The 22,026-nt window shown below is 39.8% G+C and overlaps 1 pseudogene; it reads right to left on the bottom strand.

Moving 5' to 3' along the window:
* Positions 1 to 22,026, bottom strand: part of LOC133084734 (10 kDa heat shock protein, mitochondrial-like) — a 41,722-nt pseudogene extending 19,696 nt beyond the window's left edge.

Below are 22,026 nucleotides of genomic sequence, written 5' to 3'. Positions count from 1 at the left end.
TGAGTATGATGGGATATCCCTCCTTTGATTAGGTTACTCTTCAGTTGACTGAGTTAGTCAAAAGGGAAATTATCAGAGGAGAAATAACATCCTGCTGGCCTCAAGGATAAAAAACAAAATGCCATGTTATGAGATGAGGCGGACACATGGTAAGGACCTCAAGGTGGCCGCTAGGAGCTGCAAGCAGCCCCTTGGCTATGTGGATACAACAAAATGAATTCCAACAACTAGGGAGCTTGAAAGAAGATCCCGAGCCTCAGAGGAGACCCTAGGCTACAGGCTGATTGCAGCCTGGTGAGACCCTGCGGAGAGGACCCACCTAAGCTGTACCTGGATTCCTGACTTATGGAATCTGAAATAATAAATTTGTGCTGTTTTAAGCCACTCAGTTTACGGTAATTTGTTACACAGTAAAAAGAAACTAAGAACCTGACCAGCAGAATTTTCCATCATAATGGAAATGTTCTATATTTGTGCAGCTGATATGGTAGCCACTAGCCACATGGGCTACTGGGCATTTGAAATGAGGCTAGTACAAGTGAGGAACTGAATTTTCATTACTTTGAACTTGAGTTGCCATATGTGGCTAGTGGCTACCCTAATGGACCATGCAGTTCTACATTAATAATAATGAAGACAGCAATCCTTTGATTTTAATGTTCTTGATTACCAATAGCTCTCCTCTGAGTCCAATTTTTGAAATTTAATCTGAAATTCTCTAAAAAGACTATATGAGGAACCATGCATGATCTAGCCCCTGCTCCCTGTCTTCAGCTCATCCTTTTCTCTAAACCTTCTTCCAGTCATCTGAGTGATCAAGTTCTTTCTCACCTGAAGCCTCCCGTCTGTAAGAACATTCTTACTTTCATTCTTCATCTGTCTAATACCTACTTAATATTTAGGTCTCAGTCCAAATGTCACTGTCTGGGAGAGAATTCTCTGATGCCCTGCATCAGTTAGCTATTTCTAACAATAGCTGTGTAACAAGCCAACACTCAGTGTCTCAAAAAATAATCACTTATTATTGTAGTTCATGCACCTATAGGTCCACTGGGTCATCTGATGTAAGCTGGGATCACACATGAGCCTGTGGGATGGCTGGAGGCTTCACTTTAAGCCAGGATTGACTGGAGCACATTATGAGGGTCAGGTTGCTTTGAGTGTCTGTCCTCCTTCTGGGACCAGCAGGCTAATCTGGGTATAGTCTTCTCACAGCAATGACAGAAGTACAATAGGCAAATATAAATACAGGTGGACTCTTGAGACTTAGACTCAAGACTGGCACAACATCATTTTTGCCTCCTTCTCTTGGTCAAACCAAATTCCAAGGCCAAAGTCAGAATTAAAGGGGGGAAGTGCACTCCACCCCTTATGTGGGAGAGGCTGGAACAATCACATGACAAAAGGCTTGGATACAGGAAAGGAAGAAGAATTGGGGGTCAATGATGACATCTTCCATATTTGCTTCATTTAAATTAGATTCTTCACTCTTTTTTTTTTTTGGCTGCGTTGGGTCTTTGTTGCTGTGCACAGGCTTTCTCTAGTTGTGGCGAGCGGGGGCTACTCTTCGTTGCGGTGCGCGGGCTTCTCATTGCAGTGGCTTCTCTTGTTGCAGAGCACGGGCTCTAGGCACATGGGCTTCATTAGTTGTGGCAAGCAAGCTTCAGTAGTTGTGGCTCGCGGGCTCTAGAGCACAGGCTCAGTAGTTGTGGCACACAGGCTTAGTTGCTCTGTGGCACGTGGGATCTTCCCAGACCAGGGATCGAACTGTGTCTTCTGCATTGGCAGGCAGATTCTTAACCACTGTGCCACCAGGGAAGTCCAGATTCTTCATTCTTAATGTCTCAGGAAAGACTTTTCTTTCAAGGCACTTGTACTTGGTAATTGTTTACTTATTTGTGAGATTACTTGTTTACTGACAGTCTCCCTCATAACGCTGTGAGCCCAATGAGGTCAGGAATCATATTTATTTTATTTGCTGTGGTGTCACCAGAACCTGTGACACTCAATTATTTAATTGAATAAAAATGAACAGAATATCTGAAAAACATTTTAAAAGCTGAATATGTTCTGATAAGCAGGATCTGATAACAGATAGTTAAAGGTTGAGCAAAATTTGGTAGCTGTTATCAGAGCATGAGGAGGTATCAGTTATCATATTAATTCATTAAAATCAAGAGAAGTAATTGAATAATAGGAGAATGTGTGTGTATGTCTGTGTGTATACATATACATATAAAATTTGTATGTATGTGTGTGAATATATAAGGGCAATAGATTTAGAGGAAGGAGAGAAGGAGGGAAGGAAAAAAGGAAGGAAGGAAGGAAGGAGTAATTGACAGGTTAAAGCAGTCACTGACCAGATATATCTACCCTTGGAAGTGTAACACAAAAATCCCCTAATCATCAATGAGTAATCAACCAGAATATACATCATATAGGAGCTCATAATAGAACAATAGACTCCGTGTATATAATATTGTTTACATTTGAAGATGCTGATTTTCAGTTCTCCAGGTATCCCTCCACAGGCAATTGTATCACAAATAGTCTTTAGACCCAGTACGCATATAGTCCACTGTTTATAAGCAGCCATATCAGATGTTCTTATAGACTCTATTTTTTCTCTTTACCTCACGGACTACAGAGAACCTCAAAAATTTTTCAAGTTCCTTCGTCTCTTATTGCCATCCTCCAATTAGTCTGTTACTTGGGAATTCTCAGCTGTGTTTGTAAAAGGTACATAGAAAAGATCACTGAAATAGAGTTTCCCTCTCTCTGATGTTGCATTGCTGGGAGGAATATGGAACCATCTTTGATTTTCACTGAATCATACAGAGTTTCAGAGACAAACACAAGTTTTTGGTTTGGTGTCAGTCTAGTTGGTCCTAGATTCTAATAAAGATTTCAGATGTTTCTTCACTCTATTTGCATGCATGACGTATACATGTCCTCTTTAATCAGGATCACAAATAGCTACAGGGTGTTAACAACATATTACTTTCTTTGCTGCAAGCAGCATCTTGAACTCTGAGTCACTGACAACAGTCTAATCCTACTGATGCTAGCCGGCAGGGTGCAGGGTTTCTAAATGTCTTAGAGAAACAGTGTGTTTTTAAAGTTGTGCGTTTGCTATTTATACTGATTTAAAAGCCCGCATAAATACTTACTGAGCACCTACTATCTTCTGGTGCTGGAAGCTCTAAGCTCTATGACCAAACCCCCTCTTCATGGGGCACCCAATCTAGTGGGTGAAGCAGATATGTGTAAGCAAGTGGTTGCAAAGAGATGCAATGCTCAGTGAAAGTGCGATGCTCGGTAAGATGCTCGGCACAGTCAGTGGGAACTTGAAAGAGAAATTGATATTTTCCTGGCGGGCACTCTGAGAGGGAGGTGATGCTTAAGCTTAGGATGAGTTGGAGTTTGACAAGTGGGTAAAGGGTGAAGGGCAGACCAGGCAGGAGACAATATTTGAGATATGTCGGGGTCCAGGAAGTGGAGGACCTACTTTGGTCTGGGTTTTACACTTAGGGCTGTGGTTCTCGAAATGTGGTCTCGGACCACCACCATCACCATCACCTGGAAACTTCTTAGAAATGCAAATCGTTAGTCCTGGCCTCAGACTTAACTGAGTCAGAAACTCTGGGAATGGAACCCCATGATGGTCTGCATTTTAAGGGGTCCTCCAAATGAGTCTAATGTGTGCTCAAGATTGAGAACCACTGCTCTTGGTGATGAGGGGCCGTGCATATGTTTGAATGGGGAAGTGGCTGGATCAGATCTAGATTTTTAGAAAGGTATCTCTGGCCATGATGTGCAGGATGGATTTGAACTGGGAGAGGGTGTGGAGGTGAGTGGAAGCAGTGAGACCAGTTAGGGAGCTATTGAGATCGTCAGTGGGATCCGTGATAAGGAATCCAGAGGGAGAACCTTGCTTTTGCTTTCAGGAAGATGCAGAGACTTTAAAGATGTATAGGTTATTGAGACGCTTCGCATCTCATTATCTAAATCAGTGGCAGAGGAGCCCTGAGGCTACTGAAGAATTACTACACGGGGCTTATGAATCCATGTACCTGCCTAGACTAAGTAAATCATGGAGCTCGTGCATATGAATGAATAGGCACATTCATTTAAAATAACTTCCAAGTTCTTACTAACTTTTTTGTTATTACGTATGTTTGCATCAGATACTAAAATATGGCTAGCATTCTATAGGGGATCCCAGTGATTTTGGAAATATTATAGAGAGTCCTCATAGTTGAAAAAGTTCACAACCCCAGACCTAGATAGGGTGTCTTGAGTGCTCTTCTGCTATAATTATTGGTCATGGAGGCCTGGTACAGCATTTGAAGTTCACCCAGACATGGAAATCTTAATATAGTTTTGCTTCTCCGATATTTCTTTCTCTTTATGGGGTTGAGTCTGTAAGCCTGGCACTCAAAAGACTGTTTAGTTCCTCTTAGTGCTTTGCATATGATTAGGGTACTGGCCGCCATGTAAGTGACGATTCTTACATTAGAGCTTTGCAGTCTAAAAAACCCAAATCTCAAACAAACAAACAAACAAACCAAAAAAACCAAAAAAAAAAAAAAACCGAAAAAACCCCCAAATCTCCCAAAGGTGTGATTAGTCAAAAGATTAATTTATTTCATAACCTAATTATAATTTCTTTTTACAAAGAATATCTCTTTATTAAAACAGATAATAAACATTAAAAAGCAAACAAGATAGCCCCACAGAGCAAATTACTATAAAAAAATACATACCTAAGTACCTTTGCTACATTTCTCATCCATCCTTGAATCTTATCAGCCACTGTTCATCTTTGTTTTATTCTTAAAGCTCTGTAGAAAGCTTCTTTTTCAGTCATTGGAATCCTTATACTTCCAATCAAAGCTTCTGGCTGTTCTATCTGACTAGCACCATAGCTGTCATCAAAGCTCCTGGCTCTCAGAATCAGAATCTAGGATGGGATCTGCTTGTAGGTCTGGTAGGATTCATTAAAGAAATGGACTTTTCTGTTCAGATGGCCCCTCTGCTCTCACCTACCAGCTGCGAGTTTAAGACCATCGGGTCCATCTCACATTTTATTAAAAATCTAAAAGACTCATCCTCAACTTCTTCAGTGGGGACTGGGATGACCGTTACCAGGAGAGCCCTGCCTCTGACTGCTTACTGCTACACCCACTAAAGCTTCACATCTCCTCAAGCTTTGACTCACACCATCTCTCTCTCCATGTAACAACAACGATTAAAAAAAAATGTAAAGACATGTAGAAGGTGTTTATATCAGCATAATATTACTTTATATGATGTTTATATTAGGGTTCTCCAGAGAGACACAACCAATAGGATGTATACACACACACATACACATACATATACATATGCATATACATATACATATACATATACATATATATATACATATACATATACATATACATATACATATACATATACATATACATATACAGAGAGATTTTTAAGGAATTGCCTCATGTGATTTTGGAGGCTGTGAAGGATGGGCTAACAGACTAGAGACTGATGGAATAGCTGATTTTGTAGCTTGAGTTCAAAAGCAGTCTGGAGACAGAATTACCTCTTCCTTGGAGTACCTCAGTCTCTTTTTTTTTTTTTTTAATAGACGTTATTTTTAGAGCAGCTTAAGTTTACAGCAAAATTTAGAGAAAAAGAGATTGCCCACATACACCCTGCGCCCATACATGCATAGCCTCCCCAATTATCAACATGCCCCAGCAGAGTTGTACATTTGTTACAGTTGATGAACCTGCACTGACACATCATCATCACTCAAAAGTCCATCAGCAAGCGCGTCAGCTGGTCATGGTTCTTTACTTGGTGGGTGACCTAAACCTTCATTCCTGAAGGGTCTGGGCCATTAGTAGTCCTGCAAGAGTTGGGTTGATGTCGTTTTCCATCACAGCACATGGTAATACCAAGAGAAACTCTATGGGGTCTCCTGTATCCCATACATACTCTTCCTTACCTACATTGTGGGGTAGCAGTCCAATTTCCTCTTGGTAATCAGGATCAGTCACTTCAATCAGCACATTAACTCCCATCTTTGCCTGTTGATTCAGAGGCATGAGAAGCCCAAAGTGCCTGGGTGGTAGTCTTAACTTCCAGTTCACTGGAATCATTGTTGTGTTTCCTGGTAAAAGAATCTCTCCCTGGAACTAAGACCTCTAGGCCAGTGAGAATAAGATCTTAGGACAAGAAACAAAAATTTTGCTAGTGGGTCACTAGGGGTAATAGCGACTGGTGTCATTCTCATTTCCACCCCTTGATTCCCAGAGTTGTGAATCCTGGCTATGGGAGAAATAGCACCATATATTGGACTCTGATTCAGAGCATATACAGCTTCCTGGAAAACCTTGCCCTAGCCCTACAAGTCACAGCCCAGCTGATGCTGTAACTGAGTCTTCAAAAGGCCATCACACCTTTCTATCAAGCCAGCTGCTTTAGGATGGTGGGGAATGTGGTAAGATCAGTGTATTCCAATGGGAATGAGTCCATTGGCACACTTCACTTGCTGTGAAGCAAGTTCCTTGATCAGAAGCAATGCTATGTGGAGTACCATGACAGTGGATGAGGCATCCTGTAAGTCCACAGATGGTAATTTCGGCAGAAGCAGTGTGTGTAGGGAAGGCAAATCTGTATCCAGAGCGTCTCTTTCAGTAAGAACAAAACATTGCCCCTTTCATGATGGAAGTGGTCCAATGTAATTAACCAGGTAGTTGGCTGATCACCCCAGGCAATGATGCCATATCAGGGACTCAGTATTTTTCTCTGCTGCTGGCAGATTGGACACTCAGCAGTGGCTGCAACCAAGTTGACCTTGGTGGGTAGAAGTCCATGTTGCTGAGCCCATGCATAATCTCTATCCCGGCCACTATGGCCACTTTGTTCATGAGTCCACTGGGCAATAACAGGGCTGGCAGGGGGAAAGAGGCTGACTGGTATCTACAGAGCAGGTCATCCTATCCACTTGACTATTAAAATCCTCCTCTTCTGGGGTCACCATTTGGCGAGCATTCACATGGGACACAGATATCTTCACATTTTTTGCACATTCAGAGAGGTCTGTCCACGTATGTCTTCTCTAGACCTCCTTGTCACCAATTTTCCAGTCGTGTTCCTTCCAAGTCAAACCACAGACCTCACATGGCCATAGACTGTGAATTGTTATCTAATTGCTATCTGATCTGGCCATTTCTCCTAACAAGCAAAATGAACAATCAGGTGCACTGCTCAAAATTCTACCCACTGGGAGGATTTCACTTCACCACTATCCTTCAGTGATATCCCAGAAAGGGCTGTAGTGCTGTAGCTGTGCACTTTGGGTTGGTGGCTGCATATCACACAGGACTATTGTAAACAAGGCCCAAGTTTTCTCTTTCTCCAAGTGATCATACAGAACTCCCTATGAGGTTATAGGTGCAGGCTGGGAGAGAGAAGGTACTATAGCAGGAGTGGGAACCCAAGAAAGAGTTGATGCTACAGATTGCCTCAAAAGGCAGTCTTCTGGCAGGATTCTCTGTTCTAAGGGGGCAGTCAGGGTTTTTCAATTAAGGCCTTTGACTGATTTGCTGAGGCCCACCCACATTATGGTGGGCAATCTGCTTTACTCAACATCTACTGATTTAAATGTTAATCCCATCTGAAAAATACCTTCACAGAAATATTTAGAATAATATTTGACCAAATATCTGGGTTCTGTAGCCTAGCCGAGTTGACACATGAAATTAACCATCATAATGTTCTTTCCTAATAGGAAAAAGCCTGTCCTCCCTCCCTTCCCCTTCCCTCTTTTCTTTCCTTCTTTATTTCTCTCCTTTTTCTTTCTACAAACACTTTCTAAGAGCCCACTAGATTCCTGATCCTAGAAGCCTACTGATGAAGTTGAGCTGTCTCCTTGGTAACCATCTCTAACCCAGAATGGAATACAAACTGCTTTCTGAAGCAGACTATCTTCTTTAGAGGGATCATATATCCCTTTCCAATTTTAAACCATAACTTACAGGAACACGATTTTACTATCTCTTTTAAACAGAAAAATAAACAATTTTACAAAGAGATTAACGACTGATGCCACTGTTTAGCTGGTGGATGCCCTAATTTAGATGCTGCTGATTGAGAATTTGTCATGATTTGGTCAGAGATCAGCTCAGAGATTAGTTTTGTATTACAGAGTTTGCAATGGAAATGAATGGTTTAAAAATATTTCAGAGGAAAATATTAAACCCAATTTACAAAATAAACTGTTTTCAAGCTGTTTAGGTGGTTGAATATATAATTAATGAAACATGTAAGTTACACTACATTTTAAAATAGATTTATTAAAGCAGGTCCAAAGATGTCTTATTTGTCAAAACAAACTTGAAAAGACTTTGTTAAGTCTACTTTGAATTCTGTGTCACTCATAAACTTATTTATCATGAAGGCTGCTTTTCTAGAAATAGGACTGCCTCCCAAACCAGTACTGGAGTAGACTGCGGAAGCCCCATCCCTATGGAGTTATATGCTCAGCATCTCACATCGCTATGCTGCCAACTCATGTCTATTCTTTCCAAATCCCCATAAAGGGCACAAGCTTCCCACCATGGTTCCCTACCCACCGCCCCCCCCACCGCAGCCCGCAGGGACGTTCATGATGTCCTTCACAGCATCAAAAGTTTCCACCAGTCCCAATCATCTGTTGATCTTTACTCTTGTTTCCTCAACTATTTCCATGAAGGTGTCCCAAGCTATTGTAAAATTGATATTTAAAATCCCTGGTGATACTCTTCCCTTAAAATCAAGTCCAGTCTTATCACACGTACACATTGCCAGTCATTGATGGGTTCAAAACTATCCAGAACACAAAATAAATGTCGAAAAGAGAGGCCATCCTAAACTAAGCAACACATTACAAAACCCATTTAGTGGCATAGCAGAAAGCTGATTGGTTGAGAGTATATGCTTCATAGTACAGTAATGCTTATTGGACAGCAGCATATAGCAGAGTCTGTCACATCCTGTCTCATTGGCTGAGAACACACGATCTCCTCAGCTCAGGGAAAACAGACATTGCAGTAGACTATAATGAATCATATGTGAAGATACATATTTTCTTTCTTTAAATTATGAATATGGAATCATTTCAGAGACAAGTAGCTTTATAACAAATTATTGCTGCAAAAGGTAATACTAAATGTAGGGTACATGTAATTGAAAAATTATTTTGTATTAAAATATATCATCTTTGGGACTTCCCTGGCCTTCCAGTGGTTAAGACTCTTCGCTTCCACTGCAGGAAGCATGGGTTCCATCCCTGGTCGGGGAATTAAGATCCCGCATGGCCCGCGGCACAGCCGAAAAATAAAACCAAATCATCTTTAATGCAGACTTTTCGTGATTTCAGACCTAGTGTCTCCCCGTGCCAAATTATTCCAATATTTACAAAAGAAGACAATACCTATTTTTGAACAAAAGCAAGTTGACCGCTTGTGTCAAATTTTCTCAACTTATGGGGTATTTTTGTCATGCCTACTATTACGTACTTAGAAATAACTAGTGCCTCATGGCATGTCCACCTGCTTTTGTAAATAAAATTTTATTATAACACAGCCACACTCATTCTTTAGATCTTGGTCATGGCGGCTTTCACACTGTAAGAACACAGTTGAACAGGGAATTCCCTGCACGTCCAGTGATTAGGAGTCCGTACTGTCACTGCCCTGGGTTCAATCCCTGGTCAGGGAAATAAGATTACACAAGCCGTGGAGAGAGGCCAAAAATGACAGAGATCATTTAGTCCTGACAACCTGAAATATGTACTATCTGTGCCTTGTAGAGTTTGTGACCCTCTGCTATAGACACTCATAATATTTTTGTCCTTTTAGGCAGTTAGAAGGGATTTTCTGGACTTAAAGGATAAATTAGCATAGACTACTTACCTCTATTTCTGTAAATCTTCAAAAATAAACTACACCACCATCCATCTTGAATGTTTTACAGAAAAAATTACCTAGAGAAGCTCTGTCCTATATAAACATAGTGTGAGCCACTTAGGTAATTTAAAATTTTCTAGTAGCCACATTAAAAAGGTAAAAAGAAACAGGTGAAATTAGTTTTAGTAATAGATTTTATTTAACCCAATATGTCCAATATATTATCATTTCTATATGTAACCAGTAGACAAAATTAGTAATGGTATATTTTACATTCTCTTTTGTTCTAAGTTTTCATAATTCAGCATATATTTTATACTTATGGCACACCTAGATTCAGACTAGCCAGATTTCAAATCCTCAATAGCCACCTGGGGCTAGTGGCTACTGTGTTGCTCAGTGCAGGCCTAGAAGCAAGGGAAAGCAGATGCCCTTTTACATTCTTTTACATTTGTTTTCCTTTGTTCATTCAACTTTCATTCAAGTTTTAAAATTACTTAGGTCTTACAAGGTAAGAAAGACTTCTGAAAGACTTTAATTCTTGCTTAAATACTTATATACTGATGTTATTATTTTGCACTTTTCTGAGTATGAAAATGTACAGTGATGGTGGACAGGAGGAAAAGCCTGGTAGACATCTGGAAGGGGTCCACTTGCCAGAGCACAACAAGGTCATGAACAGGGCTACCAAGAAAAGAAGATAGGAGGAAATTTCAGTTTTGAAATACCTTGTATACTTGCTTTTTTTTTTTAATCAGAAAAAGTCAGCAGCTACTAGCTTGCAGGTCTCCATCCATGACCCAGGAATGCGTATGGGCCAATGTAAACTTGACCAGGAACTTCCTGAGGGCAGGAGCCCAACATTCCTTGAATGAATTGAATTCCTTCTCTCTTTTTTTTTTTCTCCTTTGATTTCTTCTCAAGAGCTGTCCCCCTCCCATTTAGTTTTCGGTCAAATGTACCTTCAAGTATATGGAATTATATGGCTAATTTGTTACTATGCCATGAATTGTCATATTTCCTGTTGATCAATGTTATCAGTTTTCCCCCTTTTTAATGATCTGGTTGAAAACTTGCTCTCTTTGATTTAATTTTTTTTTTAATTCAGAAGAGAGAGATTAAGAAATGGTGCTAGGTTAAGAAATGGAAAAAAACTTCATTGGGATATAGATGTTGTTCTTTCTTCCTCTCCCTCTCTCTCTCTCTCTCTCTCTCTCTGTGTTTGTCATATTTAAAGTATATTTGTGTTAAATACTCTTCAACCGACTTAAAATATGTCCGTAATTTATATAATCCACCCACCAAGTGGCCAAGAATCAAATCCATATACACTCATCCTCTTCAGATGCAGAAACAACATACTTGCATATTCCACAAGCGGGTATTGGATATAGGGAGTTGATCTTTCTAATTAACAGAAAGTCCAGTGCCCAAGAGAGAAACTGAGTGTGAACCAGGCCTCTCTTGGTTCACTGTTGGCAGGATATAGGAGTGGGATGGCGATTTTAAGGCATGCATATTTCCATCACGTCTGTCTTGCCCATGGTAGACATCACTAATCAACCACTACATTCCTTCCTGCTGAGCACAGATGTGAGCTCAGAAACTTTCAAACTGTAACCCTCTAGGAAGGCACTATCAAATGATTGGAGTTTGCATACAAGGTAAACCTATATAACATCTCTGGTATACAAAGTAGAGTTTAGAGTCCAAGACTGTGGTTAAAAGATAAGAAGCTGCTTATAGGCTATTGATACAATAAAATATCCTTCATGGCCACCTGAAGATAGTCTTAAGAAGAAGAGTAGGGGTAAAGGAGAGGTATTTGTCATGAGGCAGGTGAAGAACAAGCAGCATTAAAACTAGATAAAAGCCTTTAAATCTTTATTGAACAATTTCCAAGAGTATAAACCTCTGAGCTGTTAGGAATTTTCTTCCCATTTTGGTGTTCTAAACCTTTTTACTAGAATTTTCCATTTTCAAATCCCTTACTATACTTTAAACTACAGAATTTAGAAATAATGGAACCTATTCTGAATAAAGGAATCATCCTCTCCATTAATGAGCTATCGATGGCTCATGAATAAGTTTTACAAATCTATTTGTACAACAATTTGTTCCCCTGCATATGTAACCCTTCTAGGCATTGTGCCTACACTATTGCTTTGTTTTGTTTGGGTGTTGTTTTTTAATTACAAAGGACATCTAAATGAATATTGGCCCTGCTACTCTGAAGTTCATTTTCTGCTTATTGACTTTTCAGTGCATGAGCAAAACAACATTTATTTTCCTATCAACTTAGCTATTCATATAATGTGACTCACTTTAGGTCTTCTTTCCCAGAGTATATTGGTCCACCTGTTTTTGTTGTTGGGTTTTTTGGTCGCTTCTTTTTAAACAAAGAATCCATTCTACAAAGAAAATGGAATATAGTATTAGCTGCCATTCTTATTCATTTTAAAGGAAACAATGCCATTTTGTAGCAATAACTCACCTACCCAGAGGTCATTTTTCCAATAATGTCAGTCACTGAGAACACAGCTCAAAGAAAAAGGCCTCTGAGAAGTTAAAATAAACACCATAGATCTCATTCGCTAAGCTCATGCATTTGATTTCCATCCTTTTACTCTGTTATTCAGCAACTGTCTTTTCCCATTTTAGACATGATCCTAATAAACCTGGTTACCTGGTTTCTTAGCCCACAGAAGATTAGAAACAACTAATTCAAAAAAGATCAAGAGGCTTCTAGAAATTGACATGATGGCTGGTGACAAAGGAGAAGATAGAAAAAGATCCAGACTCAGTAATTCAAAAATTACAGCAATGAGGAACCAGTTTGTGCCTGGTCAAATAGCTCTACATTCTGCAGCAATCTCCATTACCCTAGAAATTATGTTCTTAACTACATCTTTTTTTATTTATTTCTATTTTTGGCTGCGTTGGGTCTTCGTTGCTGCACGCGGGCTTACTCTGGTTGCAGCGAGCGGGGGGCTACTCTTCGTTGCGGTGCGCCGGCTTCTCATTGCAGTGGCCTCTCTTGTTGCAGATCACAGGCTCTAGGGCACGCGGGCTTCAGTAGTTGCGGCGCATGGGCTCAGTAGCTGTGGCTCGCGGTCTCCAGAGCACAGGCTCAGTAGTTGTGGCACACGGGCTTAGTTGCTCTGTGGCATGTGGGATCTTCCCGGATTAGGGCTTGAACCCGTGTCCCCTGCATTGGCAGGCGGATTCTTAACCACTGCGCCACCAGGGAAGCCCCCTAACTACATCTTTAAGTCATCAACTTGAATTCATGTTCAATTTTCCATTTAAGATGAGGTGGGTATACAACATACTTTAGGAGACTTTTGGATGATGAGATGATATGGTAAAATGGAAAGAGGACAGGCTTTGGAGTAAAACAGATCTTTTTGCTTCCTGCAGTTTAACTGAGGTCTATACGTGGAGTGGGGAAACTGGGTGCTTGCACTGGGCTCAGAGTTGAAGTTGGGAAGAGGGAGCGTAGGAAACATTTCACCTCATTCCCCTTTTCTGAATATTATTAGAATGTTTTTTTCAAAATAGACTCTTTTTTTAGAGCAGTTTAAGTTTCACAGCAAAACTGAGGGGAAGGAACAGAGATATGCCATATGGCCCCTGCCCCCCGCCCCCCGCATGCACAGTCTCCCCTGTTATCCACATTCCCCCATCAGAGTGGGACATTTGTTACAACTGATGAACCTACATTGACACACTCTTGCCATCCAAAGTCCATACTTCCCATTAGGATTCACTCTACTGGTTGGTTTGGACAAATGTACAAGGACATGTGTCCATCATTATGGTATCATAGAGAGTAGCTTCCCTGCCCTAAAAATCCTCTGTGCTGTGCCCCAGTCCCTGGCAACCACTGATCTTTTGACTGTCTCCATAGTTTTGCCTTTTGCAGAATGTCACATAGTCTGTAGCCTTTTCAGACTGACTTCTTTCACTTAGTCATATGCATTTAAGGTTCCTCCATGTCTTTTCATGGATCAATAGCTCATTTCTTTTTAGTGCTGAATATCATCCCATCGTCTCAATGTACCACAGTTTCTTTATCCATTCACCTACTGAAGGATATCTTGGTTACTTCTAGGTTTTGGCAATTATGAATACAGCTGTTTATAAACATCTATGACAGGTTTCTGTGTGGATATAGGTTTCTACTCCTTTGGATAAATACCAAGGAGCCCAACTGTTGGATCATATGATAAGAGCCAAACTGTCTTCCAAAGTGGCTGCACCACTTTGCATTCCCACTAGCAATGAATGAGAATTCCTTTTGTTCCACATCCTCACCAGCATTTGGTGTTGTCAGTTCCAGTTTTGCTGTTTTACTAGGTATAGAGTGATATCTCATTGTTTTAACTTGCATTTCCCTGATAACATATGATATGGAGCCAGTTTGGGAAATTTTAAAGTGAACTGTAAATGCAGTCCTGCTCTCCACCTTCACATCACATAAAGTTCTTCCCCAGACTATAAGGATGTCTATTTATTCATTCATTCATTCACTCAGCTTTCGGCAAATACAGTGTGCCTAGTACATACCAGGCACTGCACTAATTGCTGGGGATACAGTAGTAAAAGTAACTGGTTGTTAAAAAAAAGAAGAAGAAGACTCTCAGGAATGTTTCCTGTTCTACCACCACCAAAATCCTGGAAAACTTGGAAGCTCCCCACTATGAAACTTGGCACACGTCAAATTTGAGTTGACATTAAATTGGGTCAGCATTTAGTGGTGACAGAGGCAATCAGGGTTAATGTCGAGTTTTATTTCCCCCAAACATAGAGAATTAACTGAACGAAGCAAGATATGGGAAGAGAGGCCTTGATCTTGCGTGGGCAATCAATAAGCGGAAGACTCCTCTTCCACTCAGCTGTTGGTCATTGGTGTGGCATCAGCCCCAGCAAAGACCTCACAGATGGGATCAACAAGAGAGAAAGTCCTCCTTACTGAAAGGGGACACCCTCTGGTTTTGACAAGTGGTCTCTTGTTTACCAACCTAACGTTAGAGCATGTCTTCACATTAGGCTACTCTTCTACCATATCTTCAGGCATTGAAAAGAATCCATCATTTATATTTGCATTGAAGATTTCATCTGAGATCATGTTTGAAAGTTGGATTTATATGTTGTAGTTACTAGAGAAGTTACTATGACTTTATTTATAAAATGGTGTTTACTACTTTAAAGACTCAATAAAATACCAAAGAAAAGGTATTTTAACTGGGGGCATAAAGAAAAGGGGTCAAAGGTAGGTGACTTACCAGTGGCTGGTCACAGCTGTGCCCCAACATAGAAAAAAGGTTAGTCTCACATGACCTTAGAATTTATTTTTTTCTTTTTATTGATTTTGGCCTTGGCAAGTGTTGGAAATATGATTTCAAAGCCCATGGGAATTCTCAAGCAATCACCTGCTTCATTTTACTAACCAGGAAATTGAAGCTCAAAGAGGTTAAATGATGCTTATGCTTGTCTCTTCCGTTGGTAGTAGGAAGTTTGCTGGATACAGACACAGGGGAAAGGCACAGATGTTGCTTTCTTCTCAGAAAAGTCTCTCAGATGTGGATGGACCTAGAGACTGTCATACAGAGTGAAGTAAGTCAGAAAGAGAAAAACAAATATTGTATATTAACGCATGTAGGTGGAATCTAGAAAAATGGTACAGATGAACCGGTTTGCAAGGCAGAAATAGAGACACAGATGTAGAGACCAAACGTATGGACACCAAGGGGGGAAACTGGGGGGTTGGGGGGGATGAACTGGGAGATTGGGATTGACATGTATACACTAATATGAATAAAATAGATAACTAATAAGAACCTGCTGTATAAAAAATAAATAAATACAATAAAATTCAAAAAAAAAAAGAAAAGTCTCTCAGGCAGAACAACATCTGGAACATTCTATTTGGAATATCTTCTATAGTTATCGAGAGTTTCATAAACAAGTCAGAGGTACATTTGTACAAGGAATTATTGATCATTTATTGCCACGTTCTTTTATCTGCAGTGCCTAGGTTAGCTTTTTGCTGCTAAATTGGAAAGCAGTTAACATCAGTTTTAACTTTTTGCCTCTTTCACTTTATTCTAAGTGAGCCAAAACAAAATGTCCACGGTTGTTCTTTTCAATCTCACAGCTTCCTTCTGTACCACTTTGCTGTAGCAGGAGGACACACACTTGCTGTTTATCTAAGGAAATTGTAAATGTGTGTGTGTGTGTGTGTGTGTGTGTGTGTGTAACAGCCAGTGGTCTACGGAATTTTACTACCCAGTTTAACAACTCAGGTAATGGGATTTTACATTGCTAGTTTTTTTCTTCTACATGATGGAGAAACGATTGGCCTTTTAATTTAAAGTCTTCTCTCAAAAAGGTTGCCTCAGCTACAATAAATTCTGGATAAAAATGTTTCTGCTAATTCATTTTTCACTGAGCCAACCAGTCTGCCAACCAAGCTGCTTCTTTATTTGAATTCAAATTGATAGTGAAATATTTTAAAGCAATCTATTTGTGGTTTCTTTTCCTTTTAAACTTTTTTTTTATCATTTAAAATCCAATATTGCACAGAGTGTAATTATCTCATTCAACAAATATTTGCTATAACTTTGGAGTTAAGTTGCACTATTTTAGAAGCAGAAGGTAAATAAAACTGCACTGAACCAAGTAAGGAAATCCTAGATTCTGATGGACAGCATGACTATGAAAAAAGCACTTCACCTCACAGGGCCTCATTTTTCCTGTTTATAAAAGAATAGGATTGGACTAGAGGATCTTTAATGTCTCTTCCAGTCTGAGATGTCATGTTTCTATATACTTGGCCAAGAAATATAGACGTCTTATCTAGTCCCAAGGCTGATTCAAATGGCATCTACGTGTGAATGATTTCCCACTCTTTATCTGTGCTGAACTTCTCTCTGGAAAGCGAGAGGCGTGTACCAAAGTACTAGTTTGCCATGTCCATTTGGATGGTGAGTGGGCATCTCTAATTTAACGTGGCCAAAGCAGAATTCCCAATCCACCCCATTGACCTCCAAATGAGCTTTCCCTTAGTTTTCCCAAATCAGTGGGATGGCTTTACTGTCCACCTCGTTGCTTATGCCAGAAATCTAGGATTTTTCTCTAATTATCTCTCCTTTCTCACTCATATCGAGCTGTTGGCAAGCTCTGTGGACTCTACTTTCGAAAGCAATCCTGAGTCTTTCCATTCCTGTTCATCTCCACTCTCATTATCCTCATCCAAGTCCTCACCATCCCTCTCCTGGACCACTGCAATCAAAGCCCAACTTGTTTCTCCATTTCAATCTTGCCTCTCTGCAAACTGCTTCTTTCCACACAAAAGCTAAAGTGAGCTTTGAAAAATATAAATCAGACCCTGTTCCTCTCCTGCTTAAAGCGTTTCAGTAGCTTCTTACCACGTTTGGGATAAATCTGAACTCCTTACTCTGACTTATAAAGCTCTAAAGGATCTGGACAGTCTCTGTCCACTGGCTCATTTCTTTCACTTTCAACTTCCCCCATTTATACTCGGGTCACTCTGACCTTTCTTTTCCTTGAACATAAGTCAGCATTCTCCAGAGAGAATCAATAGCATCTTTATATTTACATACATAAAGAGATTTATTATAAGGAACTGGCTCACATGACTATGGAGGCTGAGAAGTCCCAACATCTACCATCTGCAAACTGGAAACTCAGGAGACCTAGTGGTGTGGGTTGTAGTCTGAATCTGAAGACCTGAGCACCAGGAGAGCTGATGATATGAGTCCAAGTCTGAAGGCCTAAGAGCCTGGGGTGCTGATGATAAATCCCAGTCCTAGGGTGAGAGAAGACCAATGGTCCAGCTCAAGCAGTCAAGCAGAGAGAGTGAATTCTCCCTTCCTCCACCTTTTTGTTCTATTTAGGCCCTCAATGGATTGGGTGATGCCCACCCACATTGGGGAGGACAATCTTGTTTACTCAGCCTATGGATTCAAATGCTAACCTCACCTGGAAGCACCTTCACAGACACACCCAGAAATCATGTTGAAACAAGTATCTGAGCAACTAAATATACCATGACCCAGTTAAGTTGACACATAAATTTAACCATCACATGTGTCAACCTCATTCCTCTCTTAAAGACCTTGTGCTAGTTCTCCCTTCTGCCTCAAATGCTTTTTCATACTCGCATGGCTGATTCCTTCTTGTCATTCAGTTATCACCTTGAGAGTCATCTTCTTCCCAAAAAATCCTTCCCTAACCATCCAACGTAAAGTATCTCCCTAAGTTACTATTTATCAGGTCACTCTATTTTAATTATCAGCAGAATACTCATGACTTTCTGAGAGTTTTCTTGCTGTTTATTTGTTTATTTTTTGCTGTCTTTCCCCCATAAAATGCAAATTTCAAAAGTACAGAGACCTTATCTAGACCACCAAAATAGCCTTAGCACAAGAATAGTGCTGGCACATAATAGGATCTCAAATACTTGTTGAATGAAGGAAATCCCTCAGAACCCTAAGAAACCTAGATGTTGTTAACCAGATAGTGATGTTTGTCCCCTTAGATATTTGCTCACAAGTAGATGTCTTTGTGATTTGGGAAAGAAGCTTCTGCCTTACACACATATTATAAATATCTGGAGATCTCTTAAGGATTTATCTAATAGAGGTGGTCACAAAAAGTGATACAAGCCCCATATGAAGTACCATAAGACTGAAAACCAAGAGAAAAAATAAGCAATAGAAATAGGCCTATAGGTAACCCCGATATTGGAAATAGCAGATAAGAGCTTTAAAATAACTATGATTACTACATTAAGGAAAATAAAAGAAAATTTTACTAGAGACTTGGAATCTATTTAAAAAGAATAAAATAAAAATTTTAGAGTTGAAAAGCCTGCTATCTGATGTTAAGTGCCCATTAAATGGGTTTAATGGTTGATTAGATACAAAAGAACAAAACTTAGTGACTGAAAGACAAGTTAATAGAAAATGTTCAACTGAAGCACAGACAAATGAATGAGAAAAAAAAAACAACAACAGGAAAGAGGGTAAAAGATATATGAGATACAGTGAAAAGGTCTAACACGTAGCTAATCAGAGACTTGGAGAAGAAGGGAATAGGACAGAAAAAATATTTGAAGAGTATTGGCCAAATATTTGCCAAAACTGATGCAAACCATCAACCTCCAGATTCAAGAAGGTCATTGAACCCCAAGTTGGATAAATACAAAGAAATCACACTTAGGGACATCATAGTAAACTGCTGAAAACTGAAAACCAAAGACGAAGGAAAAAAAACTCACTAAAATCAGCCAGAATTGTGAAGCTGGCAACGAAGTTGTAAAGGGCCTAAATAACCCAGACACTGGAGAGTTTGTCCTTGGATAATCTAGGACACAATGTGAATCCATTTTAGTTAGAGCTATCCTATAATTTTATTTATTATAATACGTTTGAAAAATAAATTATATATTGCCACACATTGGATTCATCGCTATTGCCTACTACTCAACATATTTTTCATTCATTCATTCATTCACTCATCCATTTAACATTCTTGCAGATATTTATCCAAACACCTTCTATGTGCCAGCCCGTGGGTTATGCACTTGTGATATGGAAGCAAACAAGAGAAATGTAGTTGTTGCCTTCTTGGCACTGCTCCATATGTTTTAAAAAATTATGTCATTTATTATTCCCATCCATTCTACAAAAATGCCCATTTTACAAATGTAGAAATGTAAATCGAGAGATATTAAATAAATTTAGCATGGTTACAGAGCCTGTAATCAACAGAGTGGTGATTCAAACCCAGATGTATCAGACGTCAAAGCTCACATTCTCTCTCTTGAACCATATTGTCTCCACGGAAAACATTCACATTTCCCTTTTGTTTATCTAAACCCTACAGATCCTGTCAAGTGCAACTGAAATCCTTCTTTCTCTATGAAATCTTCTTTGATTAAGCCATTGACTCTCTACCACACAAATTAGCACTGAACTCTACACGGTCTTGTTGAAAGGTACATCATGTAAGTTTGTATAGTCATCGCAGAGTCTTGAGACTCTGGGGCAAGGATGAGGTTTTACATTCTTCTGGGTTCTTTGTACCTAGCACAATGCTAGCATCATGGTATATTTGCAACTTAATTGGACTCTAAGTTTCATCCATTTATTCTAACTTCTGGATTAAGATTGAACCAAAAGAAGGGGGAGAATATTTTGATGACCCCAAAAGGATCTTTTTCATCTGAGAGGGCCATTAAGTCCACAATTCCCTTGAAATTGTTGCCGTATTTTATATATCTTTGTGTATGTATGCAATTGTTTCAAATCCTCAAAGGAGTGTGAGTGAGATCCACAAAAGGTTAAGAACCATTCAAAGCAGTCCTAGTGGTCCACACCTTAATGCCCCATCTTAAGTTGCTCCACATCTTCTTTTTTATCTAGAAAATTAGAATTTACATTTTTATAAGGCATCACAGGTCATTTCCCCCTTGACATCCATTCTTGAGACCTGGCAGAGAAAAAGTGCCTGTTTTCACTTTGGAATAAGAACACAGCAACAACAAAGTTCAATCCTAATCATTCCAAGGCAATTATGAGAAGTAAGACACGCACCACTACATTTCTGACAGGCTTTTACAATCCACTTTTATTATTCACCTCTTACTAAAATGCTAATCCCCTGGGAGGAAAAAAAAAAAATCTCTGTATGGGTTCTTTAGCACAAACAAACATCTTAAAGGAAATGTGAAATAAAAACCACGTTGACATAATCTCAAAGATACAGTAGGAGAAGGAATGACCAGACCCCTGTCTTGCCATTGAGAAGGGGGTGGGGGTGGGGAGAATAAGGAGCTTATATAAAGTAGGGTGAGCTGAATTGGGAAGTGGGAAGGTAGGGAGGCACATCTTCCTAAATCCATGAGCTGTGTGACGATAGTAAGGGTAAGCCACCAAGGACAGTTGAGACCGGGATTATCTGGTGAAGTACATCCAAGATTTTTAGAGCAATGTTAGAACACTTCCACCCAAATAAATTGATCTTCCTATTTTGCCATTAGCAAAGGTAAACCCCACCACATGGTCTAGCCTATAAAACCACCTGCCAAAAAAAAGGATAAAGCACATCACGAGATTTTACACTTATAACTACCAAGAAGTGATGAGCTTTCCATTTTTTAATTTTCTGTGGCAACATCAGTAGAATTGCCCTTGGAATTTTGTTCTAGAAATTAAAATAATAGATTATATAGAGCCTTAGATTACATCAGTGGGTTGGACTAAATCACTGCTTCTAAAGGTTCTCACTTCTACTAAATTCTTATGAAAAGGAAACATTGCCCAAAGGAATAAATTTGGGGCTCTTGTTTGTAGTACTAACTTTGTTTTTAATCCCATTTTGCTTAGCAGATATTCTGAAGAGGCACACATGATGATCAATCCCAATTTTCAGAGAGCATGAACCAGGGCATGTGAGGATAAGGAAGGATGCTGGTGTTATAGTAAAGAAATGTTATATATTTGAGGCAGTGGTTGGCTTTTGGACCCAGGACATTGTCCAGGGCTGCCTTGTTTACCCTCTTTGCCTTCTACTTCAGCCCTGTGATGGGGTATTGTTCACTTCTCTGAATCCTATAAAGAGGAACATAGAGATGATTTCTGAAGCCCGTCTCCAGACCTCAGCCTTCTGCATATGTCCCTCTTCCTTTTCTTTTTGTTCAACTATCAAAGCTAGCTTTGCTCCAAAGCCATGGTACGTTCTTTGCCATACCCCACCCTGAATTGATAACTAGATTCTTGTGTTGCTTCCCTGTTCTGTTAAATTACCTAGTAGCACAGGTCCTCTAAGAGAAGCTCCTCAAACTCAGCCTAAAAGCTAGGGACCCTTTGTTCACCAGTGGGCTATGCTAATTCTGACTATTGACCATACCTCTGGGTCCCTATTGCTTTGCTGGGACATACCTGAGCATGTGAGTCTGCCCTGAAATTGTCCTTACTGCAGAGTAGGGCACCTGCTGCAGTGGGTGCGATACCAGCACCTGTGACTGGGCTGGCTCCAT

This window comes from Eubalaena glacialis, chromosome 2 (assembly GCF_028564815.1).
Source record: "Eubalaena glacialis isolate mEubGla1 chromosome 2, mEubGla1.1.hap2.+ XY, whole genome shotgun sequence".
Classification (NCBI taxonomy): Eukaryota; Metazoa; Chordata; class Mammalia; order Artiodactyla; family Balaenidae; genus Eubalaena; species Eubalaena glacialis.
The sequence above is the reverse complement of the archived record's forward strand: the minus strand, read 5'-3'. Positions and strand labels throughout refer to the sequence as shown.